The 22,137-nt window shown below is 41.1% G+C and overlaps 1 protein-coding gene across 1 annotated transcript in view; it reads left to right on the top strand.

The window, feature by feature from the left end:
• The window catches only part of TWIST2 (twist family bHLH transcription factor 2), a 35,651-nt gene extending 26,890 nt beyond the window's left edge, over window positions 1–8,761 (top strand). The window contains exon 2 of the mRNA XM_020806836.3: window positions 8,178–8,761. The gene's annotated coding sequence lies outside the window, so the exon portion shown is untranslated. The remainder of the gene's footprint in view (window positions 1–8,177) is intronic.
• The last annotated feature ends 13,376 nt before the right edge of the window (window positions 8,762–22,137 follow it).

The following is a 22,137-nucleotide window of genomic DNA, read 5'->3' on the forward strand; positions in this document are numbered from 1 at the left end:
TATAAATACAATGAATAAAAAAAGAAGAGAAAACAGAGAACAAATCAGCTTTCAAAATCAAATGAAATCAAATCTTCATTCATCTCCTATTGCTAATCATAACGTTTATGTTGTTATATGGGTGCATCATAAATTGGAGCTATTCACTCTCTGCAGCATTTTCTTGTTGTGACCATTGTGGGAACTGAACCAGTTTAGATAGTCCCTTGTTGAGGAGGGAAGATCTGAAAAGGAGCTGTAACCAAGTTCAATTGAAAATATAGAGCCTGTCCACACTGGCATAGAATCATGGTATATGGTTCCCTGATAACACAATTTGGCACAGGAAAAAAGACTTCATCTTTTTGTGTTTCTACTTAAAATGACCCAACCTTCCCATTCATAAGCTGGTCTGTATCTGTCAGATACAGGGCTAGGCCATGCAATCTTTTTGGGAGGATTCACTGAAAAACAAAATAGCTCTTTGTTCTGCAGTCACAGATGGGTACTTGAGTTAAAATAGATTCACTGAAGAGAAGGACCTCTTAAGCATCAGCTGGATTGCACCAAATCTCACAGTATGGACAGGCCCTGTATGGTTGCAGAGCTCCAAAAGGTCAGAAACTTGGGATATATCCACAGCTCCCTCTGTGTGATGCCTGACTGGGAGTCCAGATGATGGTCCATAAGCAGAGGTGTTGTTGAGTAGATAGTTTTTGTGTCCGGAAAGACAGTTTGCAAATCGGAGGACACTCCTAGATCTAGCACTGTCAGTATAAACCCAACTGGCACAGAAGAGCAGAGTGCCTTTTGTTAGCTACAAATGGTTCACTGTTTGCAGATAGTTTTGAAGAAAGAAAGTCTAGCCACAGTGATTTACGGCTGCCAGGAGAGCAGCTTCCCATACAGTGAGATTTCAGGGCCAGAATCTGAGAGCACTGGGTGGGAACATCTGATGTCACAGGGGGCAGGCCTTTGTATAACAGCTGGAAGGTAATATGTGTCCATATATGTATGTGAGAGGGAGACAGGCAATGTGGATTTCCTGTCCCACCTCCTAAACAAATATCATCTGTGAAACACTAGACTTGTCCAGTCTCCATACACTGGTATCCATTTTGTGTTATCTGGGTGGGCAGACAATTCTCAGGGCAAACGCATCTGCAGCAGGAGGTAGTTTAATCTTGTATGTGATGAGGATTTTGGGAGCTGGACGCCAATCCTCACCCATTCTTCGCAGGCACCAGGGATCATTGGGTACCTGCCCTAAGGTTTCTGCGTGTGTGCAGCACTTGTGCCATGTCACCATATCAAAATGCCAGGAGTGAGCAGCAAGGAGTGGAGGGGACCAATGCCAGAGTTCATGAGCTTTCTTGTTACACAAGTACTGGTGGCAAGGGCACAAGACCTGTAAGAGGGGACACTCCACACAGACTGAGGGATGAGCCTCCTAGGAGTGTCAGCAGCAATGTAGAGCCTGCAGAAACTTTCCACATGTCACAAAAGGCCCATGCCCCAGTTTCATGCTTTGGCCATAAATCTGCAGGAGTGGGATGTTGCTGCCTAATGCAACACACATATAACCACTTTTTGCACAGAGCCAGCGGGCCCTGTGGCCAATTAGAAGTGGGGTGGCCATGGGTACCCTGAAATTAAAGCCACCATACACAATAAAATCTCTTCCTCCAGAACTGCTCACTCTGAGATGTGTCTTAGTGACATATAAAAAGAGAGCCATTCTTTGAGGCTTCCATTGGAACTCTGAGACTTGTTGACCCTAAAAGTGATCCATAGTCTAGTAACCACCTGTTTGGACTATTGCAGTGTGTTGTGTTTTGTCCTTGGAGATGCTAAAAGCTTCAGTTAGTAAAGAACAGAGTTAGCAGGATTTTGAGTAGGATAGCCCAGTCTACCCACAGTCACACCAAATTTTTAAAACTACTCTACAAGCTTCCTGTTAGCTTCTCTTCAAGATCCTCTTTTTCAGCTTTAGAGCCTTAAAAGAATTGAGGCCCATTATCTGAAAGGATGCCTGCCCAAAGTCATTATCAGGCTACCTATTGCTGAAGGATTTCTACTGAGGCTCTGATCTGAATGGCATCAAACCTGCTACCATTTAGGGCTGGGATGGGCAACATGATAGACTTGGGGATCAGTTTTCCCTCCTAAGAACCCTCTGGTGGATGTGGAGATGGCCAAAAATGCCCAAAACATGGGGGGGGGGCAAAAGTGGTTGTAATATCACTTCCAGCTTTCAACAACTGGATAGGGAAAGTTAGAGAAAATTTAAGGCAGACTTCCAAAGAAGAGCAAGGAGAGACAAGAGGGCCGTCTTAAATGAACAGTGCAATGATATAGAAGAAAATAATAGAAAGGGAAAAACCAGAGATCTGTTCAAGAAACTTGGAGATATTAAAGGAACATTTTGTGCAAAGATGGACATGATAAAAGACAAAAATGGTAGGGACTTAACAGAAGCAGAAGACATGAAGAAGAGGTGGCAAGAATACCAGAAACATCTGGATGTCCCAGACAACCCAGACAATATGGTTGCTGACCTTGAGCCAGACATCTTGGAGAGTGAAGTCAAGTGGGCCTTAGAAAGCATGGCTAACAACAAGGCCAGTGGAGGTGATGGCATTCCAGTGGAACTATTTAAAATCTTGAAAGATGATGCTGTTAAGGTGCTACATTCAATATGCCAACAAGTTTGGAAAACTCAGCAGTGGCCAGAGTATTGGAAGAGATCAGTCTACATCCCAGTCCCAAAGAAGGGCGGTGCCAAAGAATGCTCCAAATACTGCACAATTGCACTCATGTCACATGATAGCAAGGCTATACTCAAAATCCTGCAAGGTAGGCTTCAGCAGTATGTGGACTGAGAACTGCCAGAAGTACAAGCTGGATTTTGAAGGGGCAGAGGAACTAGAGACCAAATTGCTAACGTGCGCTGGATCTTGGAGAAAGCCAGAGAGTTCCAGAAAAACATCTACTTCTGCTTCATTGGTTATACAAAAGCCTTTGACTGTGAGGACCACAGCAAACTATGGAAAGTTCTTAAAGAAATGGGAGTGCCTGACCACCTTAATCCATCTCCTGAGAAATCTATATGTGGGACAGGAAGCAACAGTTAGAACTGGATATGGAACAACTGATTGGTTCAAAATTAGGAAAGAAGTATGACAAGGCTGTATATTGTCCCCCTGCTTATTTATATGCAGAATACACCATGCAGAAGGCAGGACTAGAGGAATCCCAAGCCGGAATTAAGATTGCCGGAAGAAATATCAACAACCTCCGATATGCAGATGATACCACTCTGATGACAGAAAGTGAGGAGGAATTAAAGAACCTCTTAATGAGGGTGAAAGAGGAGAGTGCCAAAAATGGTCTGAAACTCAACATTAAAAAAAAAACTAAGATCAGCAGAGACCTCACTTTGCTGACAAAAAAGGTCTGCATAGTCAAAACTATGATTTTTCCAGTAGCAATGTATGGAAGCGAGAGCTGGACCATCAAGAAGGCTGAGTGCCAAAGAATTGATGCTTTTGAATTGTGGTGCTGGACGAGAGTCTTGAGAGTCCCCTGGACTGCAAAGAGAACAAAACTATCAATTCTAAAGGAAATCAACCCTGAGTGCTCACTGGAAGGACAGATCCTGAAGCTGAGGCTCCAATACTTTGGCCATCTCATGAGAAGAGAAGACTCCCTGAAAAAGACCCTGATGTTGGGAAAGTGTGAAGGCAAGAGGCGAAGGGGACGACAGAGGCCGAGATGGTTGGGCGGTGTCATCGAAGCAACCAATATGAATTTGACCCAACTCCGGGAGGCAGTGGAAGACAGGAGGGCCTGCCGTGCTCTGGTCTATGGGGTCACAAAGAGTCGGACACAACTTCATGACTAAACAACAACAAAAACATGGTTGAATGCTACTCCTGGAGGCTTCTAAAAGTGGCAGGTCATCTTTCTGTTTTTATATATTTTTTGCCAGAAATTTAAGATGCTGGGGTAAGTGGGATCCCCCAAAACGGCCTTTGGAGCCTTAGAAATGTAACATGACCACCTCTGCTTTATAGAGGTTGTGAGGTCTGGATTTAAGGCCAAAAATACCCCAAACAAACAAACAAAAAACCCCAAAGGACAATAGCAATCCTCAGCCTCCAAGTCTGTAATTAGAAAGGAGTTGTGGCAAGAAGGTATGCCTAACCTTTTCACTGGCTGCCAGCAATCTGCACAAAGCCTGCCACTTCCCAGGGCTCTTATCATTCCTGAAAAGGAGATGTGGGGAGGGTGGGAGGGGGGAGATAAGAGTGCGTTCACCAAGGAAAATGATCCATTAGGTTGCCCACCTTCTTAGGCATCCTTCAGTCTTGAGAGACTATGGTATAGTGCTCTGAGCTGGAGTGTCCTCTCCAGGGCACGAAGCCTGGGTAAAATCATATGGAGGATAGGCTGTTACCCAAGCAGCAAATCCCCCCTCTCCACGTTGCTGCAATAGTCCATTGGAAGGGCAAGAGCCAATACAACTGGTTCCAGCAACGTCGCAGGAGTTGCCAGAATGACACGAACTGCCTCTGGGACTCCGGCTCTGGATTTTGCCTCAAGGTTAACTCCTGAAGACTTTTCCATCAGTGGATATAGCCACCAGGCAGTGGAAGTTTGAAATCAGTTTTCCTTCTCCTAGATGGGTTGCCTTCCAAGGCTGACAAGCCAGCTTCCATGTGAAAGCAACATCTGCATTGGTTCAAGTATTCCCGTTCTGCTCCACTCAACCCCAATAGCAGAAGCCACATGGATGTAAAGGGAGGGAGGGTGCCCTTTAGCATATGGTGTGTAGATGCCCGGGGCATACCAATGGCATACCTGCCTCTGACACTTTTCTGTACTTGCTGTAGTTGGGATCTTTCTAAATTAAAAAAATACTTTCAAAAGCATTTCTAAGAGGCCCAAGAGTAAGATTTTCTGACAGAAACGTTTTACCAGTATGTGAAGAATGCAATTATAGTCCAAGACGTCAGTTCAGATTTCTGGGCCAGTACTAAAGTGGGTGTAAGTCTATCAGTGGAACTATAGCTCTTTTACAGTTCTGGAGGGACTTATACCAGGAGAAGCCCTGGCAACCATTCAGACTAGAGCAGCATGCCAGTTTTGCAATTCATTTCCCTTCCACACCCTCTTCCTCTACAGTGACCCTGATCTGAACAGCTTTTCATTCGTGTCTCTACCCAAGACATCAGTGTAGTGCCAGGTGCATTTAGCATTCTACACCCCTGATGGAATTGTTTGTTCCAACCAAACAGTCATATACATAAAGGGGTCTGGTACGGTAGAATGACCGATACAGTATTTGTTCATGTGGAAAGAGGTACTTGCAACCAGCGATCAGGCTTGGTATCGAATGAAGAAAAAACTATTTATTACAAAGCCATGTATTTAAGATACCTACCTATGGTGTAGTGCAGTGGTCCCCAACCTTGGGCCTCCAGATGTTCTTGGACTTCAACTCCCAGAAATCCTGGCCAGCAGAGGTGGTGGTGAAGGCTTCTGGGAGTTGTAGTCCAAGAACATCTGGAGGCCCAAGGTTGGGAACCACTGGTGTAGTGGATAGAGTGATAGGCTTGGGCTCTGAAGAACCAGGTTTGAATATTCACTTGTGCATGGAAAATCACTGGAGGAATAAGGCTGGGAAAACCACTCCGTAAGTATCTCACTTACCTTGAAAGTCCTATTAGAGTTGGGAAAATTCAGTTCCAATTTGATGGCACACAAATGATTAACTAAACAAGTCTTATGATTGTCCACAAACACCTGCTTGTCAACTCCAGATGAAGTTTCACCTAGAAAAATGCTGGAGACTCCCTTATCATGGAAACATGGAACCACACCAAAACCTGAATGCAGTTATCTTCTAAGAGTAGTTCACAATTGTGGCCAGAATCCAATCAGTTATTTATGCTGCTGAAAATGTAATGCCATAAATCATAGGAAAGAATGGCTGCTGGTTAACAAATCATCAGGTTGCATGACAGTCACAGGAGTTGGTGCAATTTAGGGGATACAAGCATTGACTAATTAACTCACATGAATTTGTCACTGTGATTTGTGCCACTGAGATTTTGCCAGCATAATTATCCAATAAGGTTCTGGCCCTTAGTTTTCCAGTCAGTGTTTGGGAAAGGAACAGGGAGATTACTATTCTAATTTTATTTCAAAGATTTGGAGAATTTATGGCCAGATGATAGACTTTTGAGAATGAGGATTTTGGAAAGATCTAGGAAGATGTGGACTGTTTAATTCTCATAAAAATGAGTGGCAAAGAAGACAAAGGTTTGACTTTGTCTCTGCCTTTATAACACCCAGTAGGCTCTTGGGCTTCAGAAGAGGAAATTTATATGTTTCGAGTTTTTTAGTGTTACACTGGTTGAAATCCTGTTGTTTGGCATAGCAAGTAGCACTAGAGTAAGCATATTGAATCAGCAGGGATTTTCTGAGCCAACCTCTCAGAATAAGCCTACTCTAAGTGTAACCTTACATAGTAAATCACAACTAAGTCATCCTATTTGCATCAAACAGAGTCACTAACCCCCCCCCCACTGATGGGGCCTACTTTAATGTTACTTACTATGTGAAGCAGCCGTTGTGCAATTTCTTAGTCTTTTTTGAAGTACCCATCCTAAGAGTGCCTGGCTATCAGCACTGATCCATTTAAGCTCAGGAGAAAGGAAAGCTTCCTGAGCATCTATTATAGGTTTGCAAAACAGATGATGGGTTGTGGTGAATCTCCTTCTGTGCCATGCCTGTCGCAATACTTGCATCTGTACTTGAGCTCACAGGCACCACTCTGCTCAACCAATGCCAAACTTTGAAAATCTTCAAAGCACTCTAGGCTGCAAGCCAAACCTCGGCTTTTCTGTAGAATGTCACTGTAATTGGATAAATAATAACTGTGGGGAGGGTGGTAAAGAGGGAGAAGAGTCTAAATGGAAGCTTTCCTTTGTGGGAGGAAGTAATTATACATATTTACAATGTGAGTTACATCAGACCTGCCTCCAAACAGAGTTTAATGTCCTATCTGGAAAGCTGTTAAATTACATTTTTCACCCCGCATGGCCAGTGGTAGCCCAGATACAAGCAGGGCCGGGTGTAGCACTCTGCTTCCATGTGAATGCAGTGAGGAGGGTGTGTAGATCAGGATCCAGTGCCAACATGGAGAACTCCAAGAATCAGAGTGGCCAAGTAATGCAGGGACACAGAAGACTGAAGGAGGAGGATGAGCATCCCTTGGAGTTGGGATGGGTGAAAATTTGGTGTCCTGCTCATTCCTTGAATTTCCCTGTGAGCAGCAGAGGCAAGGGTTATGTTTTAAATTTTCCTCCAGGAACGGACCAGGATTTATCAAACAAAGGTCTTTTGCTGAACCTGCACCTCTGGGTGCCTCCTGAACATGAGCTCTTTTCTGGAAAATCTCCTCCTGCTAATATGGACGGAGAAGTGAATTCTCCATCCATATTAGCACGGATCCTTTTAAGTGTTGGGGAAGGGACACTGAAAAACATGGCACAGAACTTGTGTAACATCACTGAACTTTTGCAAAAGCAATGGAAACTGTATCCTTTTTGGATTAGGAAAATAAAAGGTGAATTTAGAGGATATTATAAACTTCAGGGAAAGTTGAGTCAGAACTTTGAACTGCTGAGTCATATTCATATTAATTGAGGGAGTTAATCACATGATTCTTCTTTCCCACAGAAATCAATTAGGACCTAAATATTCTTAACTCTGATTCAAGGTTAGACAGGAAGGAAGGAAGGAAGGAAGGAAGGAAGGAAGGAAGGAAGGAAACCCAGCATCTTTAAAGATAATTTGTTGTACTTAACTTCTAATAGCTCCAAATACTCAGAGATAAAGTTTTGTTCTCCAAATGCAGGAGAGTATGGCTGCCCTCAAGCCTCCTAAAGCGTGTCCCCTTTACTCTTCCCTCTTCTGTGACAAAAACATTTCAAAGTACAATGGTGCCATCACCTCCCATGCCTTCATATGAAACATTTGTTAATGCAGCCTGAAAATAGCATTTCCCTGCCCTGCCCCTGTGCACCAATGTGAACGGTAACTTTGGGAAAAGAAAGGACCAACCAGAGAACACACACAATGGAAAGCATCCAATACTCATTTGTTTATTTTTCTTCCTTTTCCTTTAGACTGTCCAGTGTTGGAGACTGAGTGGATGTGAAATATATCCATGTTCGTAGCTTGTGAAACCTTAATAACCTCAAGGAAACAGGCCTAAAGGAACCACTTGACTTCCCTCACTTTGAACTCCTGCAGAGCATTTTGAGAGAACAGTAACACGGCACCAGCACTAATGGAGCTGATCTCTTGCAACATCTTGCACCAAGAGACTGGACTAAAACACATGAGACTATTCACGGCTGTGTTTATTTGCTGAAGCTGTGTGGGGTGTGCACGCGCATGTGTACACAAATATATTTTAACTTTTTAAAAAGTCAGGAACATGTTAATGAGAAATCCTTTGTGTACAGTTTAGTTAAAATAATACTGTATGAAATAATGTTAAAAACTGGACCAAGGCTTTTCAGGAAAACAAACTTTCCAAATTCTGCACTTTTTTTTTTTTTTTTTGATCTGCTGAGGAAGCCTGGAATACAGATTCTTTTCTTTACATGCCTAACACCACTTTAGTTAACCTTCTCTCTTTTGCAAATTGTCTTGTGTAAGTGTATTGTTTTATTTATTAAGATATTTTTCAACAAAAGACTACAAAGTTGTTGTATACTTCTTCTCCTGCTCAAGATTTTTTTTAAAAGAAAAAACGATGCAGTTAATAGATTGTTGATTTATTTATGGCTCCCTTTACATTAGGGGTGGTAACATCATACAGAGTTTTGTAAGGATTCAAGTTGCTGATAATTAAATAATTAAATATGCCATTTATTTAGATCATTTGCAAAACACACTTCAGGTACACAATGGGCAAAACTAAAAAATAAGCTGAATGTTCTCCAATTTAGTTTTTCAAGATCAAAGCAGTGATGTGGTCCCTCCAGATGATGCTTCCATCACTCCTCCAGATAAGAGCTTAGATTCCACCAATTCCTATCAGTCCTGGCCAACCTGGCCAGTGGATGAGAGACTTACAGTTTGACACCTTCTGGACCAGTAGTTCCGAACTTTGGGTAGCTCAGGTGTTCTTGGACTTCATTTCCCAGAAACCCCAGTCAGCACAGCTGGTGGTGAAGGCTTTTGGGAGTTGCAGTCCAAGAACACCTCAGTTACCCAAGATTGAGAACCAGGGTTCTAGATCACTGGTTCTTAACCTTGGGTTACTCAGGAGTTTTGGACTGCAACTCCCAGAAGCCTTCACCACCAGCTGTCCTGACTGGGGTTTCTGGGAGTTGCAGTTCAAAAGCATCCGAGTAACAAAGGTTAAGAATCAGTGTTCTAGATGATCACACATTCCCCATCTAGTCAAGAGACTTCCCTTCTTCATGGATGTTTACCTTGCTTTGGTTTATTGCCCCACAAGTAATCTTTGGCAAGGATTGTATGCAGAAAATAAAAACATCACAGCTTTATTTTCGTTAGTTCTAGTGCCACCAAGGGTCTTGTTTGCAGCTTCCTTAATGTAGCTCTCTTTTAGCCCTCCTGATTTGCAGAAGGCATAGCTACAGGAGAACTACCTTAATACGCTGTAAAAAAAAGAACTGGATGCCAATTTCCTCATTCTTCCTTTAAGCAGGCATAAAGTGTTCTTTACCCTGGAAACAGAGTGAGCGTACAGTGACTCCTCTGAAGAAATTTGGTTTGGTTTTCTGTGCATTCTGTTCAGCGTAGTTGAAAAGCCAGACTTCTCGTCCTCTTGGTATTACTGATATTTCCAGCCCTGTTATGTATGTGTCAGTCCTATAAATTAAGGCATAAGGAATGTTTGCTTTAAAGTTATCAGTTCTGACCCACACATGGGTCTGAACTGATACATGGGCCACACATGCGGAAAGCTGCAGGCCATAAAAAAATAAACAAAGTGGGACAGAAGAGGAGAGGAGGGAGGGAGGAAGAGAGCAAAGAAGCAATTTCATCTCATTCTCTTTCTATCACACTCCCTTTTTGAGTGTGTCTACCTATGCTAGTACAACACCACTGGTACCATGCTGCTAAAGAAAAGAAAGAAAAGTCGTTATTTGCTAATATCCAGCCTTCTCAGGGTTTTAACACTGCTCCCCCAGCCACAGCCATTACATTGTGCCATCTGCACCCCTGCACACACATTTTTGCATCTGCTCAAGGGATCAGACTGTGTGGACTGATGTGAATTTATCTATTGTGAAAAAAAGTTGAAGCTCTAGGGGTGGAGGAAAAAATAAAAATTGAGAGGGGAAATCTCTTAGCTGGCTCACATTCGCATTTAGGTCATATGAATCAGATCGCTCCAATCCTGTAGTATCACCCTAAGAATAAAAACATTGCTTCCTCTACAGATCGTATTGTGATCCTGGACAATCAAGAACCACACAAAATTCTTGCTGTCTTCTCTCAATGATTCCTGGGGGTGGGGAAGGCTGGAAGACTGTTTTGAACCCTATATTTTCACAAGGTACTGTTTCATTCTGGATTACCCCTGGCTGTGCCATTTCAACTTTTAGTTGGTGATAATGTCTCACATTTTTAAATATAGCAAAATTGCTTATCTGATATAGAAATATGCAATATTTGATATGCATTCTACCCTTCAAACTTCCATTAGCCATTTTCCCCAAGGGTCACACTTTCTGTGAAGTAGGAGGAAATCACACAAAAAAATAGGAGCTTGTGTGCTAAGCCACAATATTAAAATGAATGTGTAGCGCCTGATTAGGATCACTTCCTTTTTTCTACTGTCAAGTAAGAGCATGGTGCCTCAATGCAGATCAGGACCACCAGGCAGCGAGATGGGTGCCTTCAGCTGCCATTTCCCACCAGCTTCCTTTCATGGGATGACGGGAGAAAGGTTTTGGCAGAAGCAAATCTCCAAGTTTCAAGCAGTTGCAAACAAGTCTCTGTCTTGGACCCACAAGACAGAGACTCCATACTCAAGCATCCACCAAATGGACTGAGAGCTCTCTCAAGCATGCTTGGTGTATGTGACCAACAAAGTGAATGGAAAAATTATAGATCCATACGCACCCCACAAAAGAATGCCCACCAGAAAGCTGTCAGATGGAGTATGGCCATACAGGTTGATAGGATAGGTCAGTGCCACCAAAATGTCTACAAAGCTATGCTGTGTGGTTTGGCTATCTTGATAACTTTGAATAGTTCACAATGGTTTTGCCAAACACATTGCTTAGAGTAGCCTAGGTTTAAAACAAATGATAATCCATGTTCCTTCAGAGGTGGTCTCCTACTTTCCAAATGCAGTTCTAAGATAGATCTTGACCAGCACATGCTCTCTCCAGGGGCCTCTTTGGCAGATGAGACAAGGATACCCTTGTGTTTGTGGGTATTCCACCTGCGTCCTCTGTTCTCTTCAGCTGGCCTCCCTGAACTCTATTAACCTGAAGAAATCTGAGCAGTATGACTGACTGGGAGAGGTGGTTCGAGGAGGCAGAGTAACTCAAAGTGCTTTTTCCAGGTTAGATGCAGTCCTATGCCTGTCCATTAAGGTCAGAGAGACTTCCTGCCAGATACGAAACCTCGAGTCGTGGCATGTGGTTGGTAGGTATACAATCTTCTGCCTATGGCATCCATTCTAGTGTGTTGCATGGAGAGAAGAGGCTGCTGCTGCCACCTCTCTTTCTGACACTTGCAATGCTGATGGTGGCACTGGGTCGTGGCTGGGGAAGTGGGACCTGTTGACTTCTTGTGTCACCAAGTGGATGCTGGTTGAGGTAAAGACTCTGGTGGTGCAAATGTGGGAGCACCACCACCTCTGTCTTTAGATACTGCTGCTTGTACCAAGATGCCAGGTAGCCACAACAGGCGCACCTTAGCACCATGCTGTATTGAAAACCCACTGATCAATGCACCTATTTGTGTGCATCCAGCTTCCAAATGAAACATACCATAAAATCTATTCTTTACAGCCAAACCCTCAGGTACAATCACATCTGTTTGGATCCCCATATTCAAGCATCTATTCAAGCATCTACTCAGACCCATCCAATATGGTTAAGGAACAAATTAATTGGGTAAGGTGAATATCCAGAAGCAATCACTGCAAGACAGACTCAGAAGAGAAAATAGTCAAACATTGCTGGTTTTCACTTTTAGCCCACAGTTGGGACTATTCACACAAATCATAAATGATCTCAGCCCATCTTTGACAAGAATACTTCACTTTCCCAAGCCCTTTGTGGCAGGCCTATACTTGCTTACAGACAACCCCTCCCCCCCACGCCGCCGATCTCAAGCAACCAGTGTTGCACAATGGACTGCACAAAACTGACGCAGAGAGGCTCAATAAACCCTTTCAGAAACCCAAATGCCAGCTCTGCCCCCACTATTTACTCTGACACAATTGTTACAGGACCCAACAAGGTCACAACACAACACCAAGGGCACTTTTAGTTGCTCCTTTGCTAATGTGGTCTATGCCACTTTTTGCCAACAATGCCCCTCTGCACTCTACATAGGACAAATTTCTGTACAAAATAACTAATGGCTATAAACTGGACATCAGGAATGACAATACACAGAAATTGTTTGAGATCATTTCAGTTTACCGGGGCACTCGTCATGGGATTTGAAAGTTGCTATCCTAGAGAAGAAACATTGCAGAACAACGATTCAGAGAGAGACAGTTGAGATAAAATAGAGTCCCTTCCAGCTCTGCAGTTCTGAGGTGGTGATGACTACACATATGCTTGACACCCATCTCAATGTAAATACAACAATTGCATAGCTTAGGTTCCTTCCCAGCTATCCACAACTACTTTTACTGAACAACCTTCAAATGTAATGTCCTCAGCCACATGTGTAATTCCACAATAATTATGTTGTTTTTTAATTTTTTTATTAAATTACAAAATATAAAACTACTATCACACAGAAAAAAACACACAATGAAATAAAATTATATATCGCATTAGTGCCACCATCACCTTCAGGGCTAGCATTAAACTTCATTCAATCAATTTTCTCTCCAAAAATTAATTGTTTCTTCCCTCGGTGTATACCCCTTCTGTCTCCGAAATACATATTCCAAAAAATACACTCCATATTTTCTTAAAATCATTATTTTTTTGATTGGCCTCTTCTTATTTTCATATCACTTGTCCGCTTTTCATTAATTGCCATATCCCATAATTACATGTACCATTCCTCTAAACTGAATTGATTATCGTTTCTCTAGTTTCTTGCAAATATTAATCTTGCTGCCATAATCATTATTACTATTAAATCCTTATTTTCTCTCAAAAATTGACCCTTCTTAACCAAATTCAACAAAGCAATTTACGGGGACATTTGAATATTTAATCCAGTTATTTCACTTATTTCTTTAAAGACTTGATCCATTCTTGCTTTCTTACTTCACATGACCACCACATATGTATATATGTCTCCTTCTCTTTTTTACACCTCCAACATAGTGATGATACATTTTTATTTATTATGTTCATTTTACTGGCGTTAAATACCACCTCCATATTACCTTTTAACAGTTTTCTTTTATCCTTACTGACATGTTCTTCATAATTCTTTGATCCCATATTTTATCCCATTCCTCACCTATTCTTTATCTATGTCATTACATTTTAATCCTTGTGTACCCTGTTCAGCTTGCATTAATAATTTATATATTTGACTTACATTTCATTTTCTTTCTGTCTTTTCCTCTAATTTCAATCTTTTTCAATAATCTCTTCAATTTTGTCATTTTTCTATTTTTCCCTTCCTTGCTATTCCATTCCCTTGTCCACCTTTCTAAATGAATCATATTTAACCATGAAATCCCCTCTCTTCCTAAAACCTCTTTTATATTTTCTTTCTCATCTTCTCCATCCAATCTTTTAACCGATTTATCCCTTAACTTTATATATGGCCGCCGGAACACCCAAAATGGCCACCGAAACATGGGGAAACATCGCAGAACAGTGAGTTTTGGGCCCATTTGGAACTTTTTAATGGGCTTTTCTGTTCCGTTTAGCGATGTTTCCCCATAGCGAAGGTTAATCCGGAACGGATTACCCTCGCTATGCGGGGCACCACTGTATATATATATATATACAGTGGTGCCCCGCATAGCGAGGACTATGGGGAAACATCGCTATACGGAAAGTAAAAACCCATTGGAACGTTCCAATGGGGCCCAAACTCCGTTCAGTGAAGTTTCTCCATAACACCGCCATTTTCACGCGTGGCCATTTTGGGCATCTGGCGGCCATTTTGGAACCGCCGATCAGCTGTTTAAAAAAATCGCTATGCGAAAATCGGTAAGCGAAATGCTTACTGATCGTCGCAAAGCGATTTTTGTCCATTGGAAACACCAGTATGCAATCGCATTAGCGATCTCAAAATCCGCATCGCTATGCAGATTCATCATTAAACAGTGTGCTCGTTATACGAGGCACCACTGTGTATATATGTATATATATATAATTAGTTCCAAAAAAACATCGCTATGGGAAAACATCGTTAAGTGAAACACGTTTTCCCATAGAGATGCATTGAAAACCAGATAATCCCCCCACACTCCCCCCGCGGCTTGGATCCGACCCGCGGTAGGCTACCCCAGGCTACCTCAAGCCACGGGGGGGAGGCATGGAGGGACTCTTCGGCAGCCGCCGCGGTTCGGATCCGAGCCGCGGCAGCTGCCGAAGAGTCTGGCCATGCCTCCCACCCTCATCAAGCCGCTGGGGGAGGGTGGTGGGATCTGGATGCCTTTCAGGCATCCGGATCCCCCCACCCTCCCCCCGTGGCTTGGATCCGACCCGCAGCAGGCTACCCCAGGCTACCTCAAGCTGCAGGGGGGAGGCATGGCCAGACTCTTCGGCAGCCGCCGCGGCTCGGATCCAAGCCGTGGCGGCTGCCGAAGAGTCCCGCCATGCCTCCCACCCTCCCCCCGCGGCTTGGATCTGACTCGCGGCAGGCTACCCCAGGCATGGTCGGACTCCTGAGAGTCCGACCATGGCCAGGGAAGCTGGCCGCGGGGAAGGGGATTCCCGGAGGTGGCCTCAGAAGGACCCTTCGGAAGGGTCCTTCTGAGGCCACCGCACGCATTTTCCCCCAGCCTTCGGAGGCTCCTGCCGCTCAGCTGGGGGAAAATGGTGCCTATGGGGAAAACATCGCAATAAGATAAAAAGATTTTTTAAAAAAGATAAAAAGATTTTCAGGAAAATTCTTTAACTCCACCACCTGAGATAAAGGGGAGATTGGTGGACTCAATAAGCCTCTACAATTTTTCCAATTTTCTAATTTATTTTTAAGGAAAGGATTAATAATCCTTTTAATCTCTTCTCCAATTTTTTATTTAAACAAGATAGTTTCCACTCTTTATTCCTTAGCCTCCATTTCTATTTCTGTCCAGATTAAATTTTTATTACCGTTAATAATATCTGGGATATATCTAAGCTGATTTGCTATATAATATAATTTTATATTGGCTAATCCAAGACCTCCCTTTTTTTGTGTTACATACCATAAATTTATATTAATCCTCACTCGTTTATTTCCATTATAATAACACTTTATCATTATCTTCCATTCTTTCAGTTGTTTTTCCATGATCTTTATAGGAAGCATCCAAAATATAAAATTCAATGTACAGTGGACCCTTGACTTACAGACAGCTTGACTTACAGACTTTTTGAGTTACAGACTTCTCTGGCCGCAAAATTTAGGTTTGACTTGCAGCCTGAGAATTGACTTACAGACCAGAAAAAAACCAAAATGGAACAAAAACGGCCTGTTACGGGATTAATCGGTTTTCAATACACTGTAGGTCAATGGAGACTTGACCTACCACCTTCCAATACGGATTAAGTTCTCAAGTCAAGACCCCACTGTAGGTATTATTTTCATTTTACATAATGCTACTCTAACAAGCCATGAAATCTTTAATTTCTGATATTCTTTTATCCTTCCATTTATCTCTCTTTTCAGTCTATCCAAATTTATTTTAATTATTTCATGTAAATTCCAAGTAATATTAATTCCTAGGTATTTCATAACATTTCCCATTTTACCTTCAAATATTATTTTCATTTTTTCTTTTCTCTACATCAGACTGATTCAACAATAAACATTCTGAGCTTTCCCAATTTACCCTTAACCCAGTTATACTCTCAAATTCCTTCAAATGTAGTTTAAGCCTTTCTGTTGTTTCTGTTGGATTTTTAACCATTAACAATGTATTGTCAGCAAACAAGTTTATCTTACCATTTTCTTTATTTTCTATCCCTATAATCTGTTTATCATCTCTGATTATCTGTGCCAATAATTCTATTATCATTGTAAATAATACTGGAGATAAGGGGCAACCTTGTCTTGTACCTCGGCCTAGGTATATTGTCTCAGTTATACCAACATTAACTATAACTCTTGCTGTGTACTATGAGTATAGTTAGTGAATTCTCTGCCTAAAATTAGGTCCAATCCCTAAGTGTTTAATTAATATTTTTAACAAGCCCCATTCCACTGAATCAAATGCTTTAAATATGTCTAACGATATTACTCCGGCTTTAGAGTTAGTTTCTTTAGCCTTGTGGCGCAGTGGTTAAACCACTGTACTGCAGCTAAAACTGTGCTCACGACCTGGGGTTCAAATCCCAGGTAGCCGGCTCAAGGTTGACTCAGCCTTCTATCCTTCCGAGGTCAGTAAAATAAGGACCCAGCCTGCATAATTAAATTGTAAACCACCCAGAGAGTGCTTGAAGTGCTATGGGGAGGTATACAAGCAGCACGCTTTGCTTTGCTTTTAAGTGCATTAAGTACCCTTCTCATTAAATCTGACATTTGTGTACCTTGTATAAATCTATTTTGATCTTTTTCAATATATTTCCCCATAAATGTATTTGATCTCTTTGCCGTTATTGCCATGAATATCTTAGCATCTTGGTTTATCAGTGATATGAGTCTATTTGCTTCCATATTTATTGAATTTTTATCTGGTTTCAATATTAAAACAATCAGTGAATCTTTCTTCTCCCATTAGTATCTTATTAAATAACTCTTTTAACTTTGGTATGAGAATCTTTTTTAATACTTTATAATATTCTGGGCCTAATCCATCTGTTCCATTCCTGTCTTTAAATTATTTATAATATCCTCTATTTCTTTATCTGTGATAAACTGTTCCATTTTATTTTTATTCTCATCTAAGAGTTTCTTATTTAAATTATTTTATATACACTTCAGTTTTTGTTGTGAAAGGATTTTTACTAGCATATAAAGTTTTATAAAATGTTTGAAATGCTTCCAATTTCTCTTTCATTTTATTACATCTTTTTCCATTCATATCTTGGATTACTCCTATATTACTTTTATTCTTTTTATAGAAGATGCTTTAGCTAATAACTTGGAGTTCTTATTACTATATTCAAAGAATTTTCTTTTTAAATAAATTAAATTCCTTTGTACCTTTTCCAGATGAATCCCTTCCAATTCCTTCCTCTTTGTAATTCTATTATAGGTTTTTTTTTCCTCTAGTTCTTATAACTATTTTTCTAATTCCTTTATATTGTATTCTAAATACTGTATTCTTTTCTCCTGATTTTTCTTAAGCATATATGACACCTTACATGCATACCCTCTTGTCACAGACGTCATAGTGCCCCAAATTATCTTAGGTTGACCCCCTCCCTTCTCATTTATTTCCCATGTCTCTTCTAAATCTTTTTGAAATTTTTCAATCAGGTTTGGGTGCCTAAAAATATGTGTATCAATTTTCTACTTGTTTACCTCCTTATAATCACATTTAAACATCAATTCCATATTCTACCTGCCATGGTCCAATATTTGTATGACTTCAATAACTGCATCATTTACTCTAGGCAGTAAGTCTTTAGATACAAATATATAATCTATTCTTGAATATGTATTATGTACCTGTGAGTGGAAGGAGAATCTTCCTTCATCACCGTTTAATTCTCTCCATATATCTTTCAAATTATTTTATTTATTAATCTATTTAATTTGTTGTTGTTTAGTCATTTAGTCATGGTCGACTTTTCATGACCCCATGGACCAGAGCACGCCAGGCCCTCCTGTCTTCCACTGCCTCCCAGAGTTGGGTCAAATTCATGTTGGTCACTTCGATAACACTGTCCAACCATCTCATCCTCTGTCGTCCCCTTCACCTCTTGCCTTCACACTTTCCCAACATCAACGTCTTTTCCAGGGAGTCTTCTCTTTTCATCAGATGGCCAAAGTATTGGAGCCTCAGCTTCAGGATCTGTCCCTCCAATGAGGACTCAGGGTTGATTTCCCTTAGAATTGATAGGTTTGTTCTCCTTGCAGTCCAGGGGACTCTCAAGAGCCTCCTCCAACACCACAATTCAAAAGCATCAATTCTTCAGCGGTCAGCTTTCTTTATGGTCCAGCTCTCACTTCCGTACATCATTACAGGGAAAACCATAGCTTTGACTATTCGGCCTTTTGTTGGCAAGGTAATGTCTCTGTTTTTTAAGATGCTGTTGAGGTTTGTCATCACTTTCCTCCCGAGAAGCAGGCGTCTTTTAATTTTGGGGCTGCTGTCACCATCAGCAGTAATCATGGAGCCCAAGAAAGTGAAATCTGTCACTGCCTCCATATCTTCCCCTTCTATTTGCCACGAGGTGATGTGGCCAGTGGCCATGATCTTAGGTTTTTTTATGTTGAGCTTCGGACCATTTTCTGCACGCTCCTCTTTCACCCTCATTACAAGGTTCTTTAATTCCTCCTCAGTTTCTGCCATCAGAGTGGTATCATCTGCATATCGGAGGTTGTTGATATTTCCTCCAGCAATCTTAATTCCGGCTTGGGATTCCTCCAGTCTAGCCTTTCGCATGATGTATTCTGCATATAAGTTAAATAAGCGGGGGGGACAATATACAATATACAATCTATTTAATATTGTACATTTAATTTTCCCTTCCCCATTTCACAACTTTTATTTGTCTTTCTACAAATTCATTACAATGCCGTGGGGCCAGAACTCAGGAGTGTAAAAAAGGCACAGGCCTCAAGAAAAGTTCCTAGAGTCTGGTGAAATCCGACTTTAACGTTAGCAGAACAAGAGACTGAGAAATTGAGTGACTTAGAGATTTAGATGTGTGGAGAAAACAACATGAGAGAGTTCTTAATACTTAGAATATATTATATTGAATATGGCAAAAACATATTTACATATATACTGAGTAAGGAACATTTGGCATAATAACATAGTAACATTCAGAGCAGTGACATAGAAAGTATGTGACCACCAGACTTACAGCTAACATCTGTTCTCTCTCAGCTACATTTATACTGAGAGCAGCTAATCCCATTTCTTCATTCACAGCTGGTATTATTTACAATCAAGCAATACATCATCCTGCTTCACCTGCATGCTGTTAAGTCATTACATTGGTTTTCTCTACTACAATCGTGCCTCTGCACTACATTTTCCAATATTAAAATTTAACTCCCTGTTCATGAACAGAACCAAATCCTGACAATGAAAATCACCTGATAATATCACAGAACCTTTCCTCAATTTATCCAGCCTTCTCAATATGTTTTCAAAAAATTCCTCCTGTCTCTCATTAGGTGCATAAACGTTTCCAAGTGTATTATCTTCACCTTTTATTTTACCTTGCATTATCAAATATCTGCCTAGAGTATCTTTTTCCATTTTCCCTATTTTAAATTCACTCTTTTTTATATCAATATTGCTACTGTTCGAGACTTTGAAACAATTTTTCATAAATTTGAATCCATTTGCTCTTCAATTCGTAAAAATCCTCCTTTCTTGACGAGTTTCTTGCAAAAATACAATATCCATATTGCTTTTATTCAATACATTTGTATCCTATCTTTCTTCATATTAGACCCCAGGCCTTTCACATTCCATGTTAAAAACCTTAAATGTTTAATCATACTTTAATTTATTTTTTTTTAAAAAAATAATAATATTAGTCCTGGTTTGTGTACTACTGTGCTCCCGCAATTAAAAAACAATTTTAAAAATCCCTTGAATTCTTATTGAATTCTTCTACCACCCAATTCCCCACTGCTACTTTTCTCCCCCGATCTTCTATCAGTCTCTTCTAGTCTTTTCTACAGACCTTGTGGGGGAAATGTGTCTATCCCCATCTGCTGTGACTCTCTCCCTGTCTCACACTGTTATATTATATAAATCCTATTTTACCCCATGTGACGTTTACCACATAACTCCTGCTTGTTTCCTCAAACAAAGGGATCACGCTATGTCTTCCCACCAGCAGATAACAATTGGGACATTCCCCCTTTTCTTCTCACTGCCACCAGTGGATTTCCTTTATCCACAATAAATAATGAACTTTAGTCAGACAGTTGCTGCCGACAGAACTTATTTATTGAAGTGTATTAACTTTAATCAGAATTACAGGTGTTCTTTGTCAGCAAACACGGGTTTGAAAACACACGTGTAAGCCTGGACAGAGAGCAATCAGGAGTTTGCACATGCTAAAATGGGCTGAGTGAGTCCAAACTCAGCTAGCCATGCTACAACACTCCCTCTTACAAGTCTGCCCACATAAGATGCCCTTGTGCCCTTTCTCTATTGCTGAAATAAAACCATGTGGGCTTTGTAGTCCTGAGACTTATCTTGCACCACAGGCAGGACTCTAAGTAAGCTAGGCCGAGGCAGCACTCTCAGATGACCCTATGACAAGTGTACTGTTCAGGAAACCAATTGATTTTTATAATCTTTATTTTATTAAAGAATAAGCATGTTTCTAAGTATTAAAGCCAAATTAAACCAAAGCAAATAAACTAGCATTGTGCTGGTTATTTACAAAGATGTAGTGAGGCAAAGAAAACATGAAAAATAGAAAAGTGTTCAAAAACCTTACAAGAACACAAAAAGCCATTAAAAAGAATAAAAACAGTTCCAGTCCAATAATTCATTAGTAAAAACAAAATAATCCAAGTAGGTTATAAAAAGGCTATAGTCCTCAGTGATCCTGTAGAACAAAAATACTGTTACAAAAAGAAAAATCCAGTAAAAGTCCCATTATCCTTAGAAAAGTCCAAGAGTATAGTTCATATGAAGCATTTCAAGAAAAGAAGTTCATAAAGGATATTCCCTAGGTAACAGTCCATAGAAAATAGTCCATGCATAGTCCTTAGGAAAAAGCCCATAAGTCCAGTACAGTGGGGTCTCGACTTAAGAACTTAATCTGTATTGGAAGGTGGTTCTCAAGTCGAAAAGTTCTTAAGTCGAATCTGCATTTCCCATAGGAATGCATTGAAAACCATTTAATCCGTATCTGCTCTTTGCTGTCCATAGAAACTAATGGGAAGCTGCTATTCTGCCTTCTGCCACTAGAGGGGGATATTTTCTTTCTTTTTCCCCCTTAGGTTCAGGGAAGGCAGGGAACACTAAAGGCAGCACTTTAGAAATCTTTTTTTAAAAAACGAAGCCAATTTTAAATAATGTTTTTAAGCATGTTGTGCTGATTTTTTCAGCACAAAGGCACTCAGGCAGGCTTTTTAGGTGCTGAGCAAGCCTCCGGAAGCCTGCTCAGAGCCAGCCGATCAGCTGTTAGGCGGGGAGAGGAGCGAGGAAAACCACAAAATGGCTGCCAGGCTCTTTCTGGGTGTCGGCTTTTAGCTCTTTCCTGCTCTTTTTCCTGTGGTTTGGGGGCTACCAAGGCCTGGTAAGTGACTTTATTTAACAGTACAGTATTTATTTTTAAGTTTCTGACCTTTCCCCCCCTCCAGAAGCCTCTAAGGGGAGGGAGCGGGGACTTTTTTCCCTGTTCGTAACTCGAGGGAAGTTCGCATGTCGAGTCCTTACTTTCCCTATAGGGCAGGTTTGTAACTCGAATTGTTTGCAAGTCGGGTCGTTCGTAAGTCGAGACCCCACTGTATAGTAAAGGTTAGTCCCATGTGTCACAAATGAATGAAGAGTCGGTCTTGAATGACAATGTCCATAGGCAAAAAGTTCCTTTTTCAAGAGTAACTGGCAAGGGCTTATCACACCTTCCCACGATGTCATCC

This window comes from Pogona vitticeps, chromosome 1 (genome assembly GCF_051106095.1).
Source record: "Pogona vitticeps strain Pit_001003342236 chromosome 1, PviZW2.1, whole genome shotgun sequence".
NCBI classification, from domain to species: Eukaryota; Metazoa; Chordata; class Lepidosauria; order Squamata; family Agamidae; genus Pogona; species Pogona vitticeps.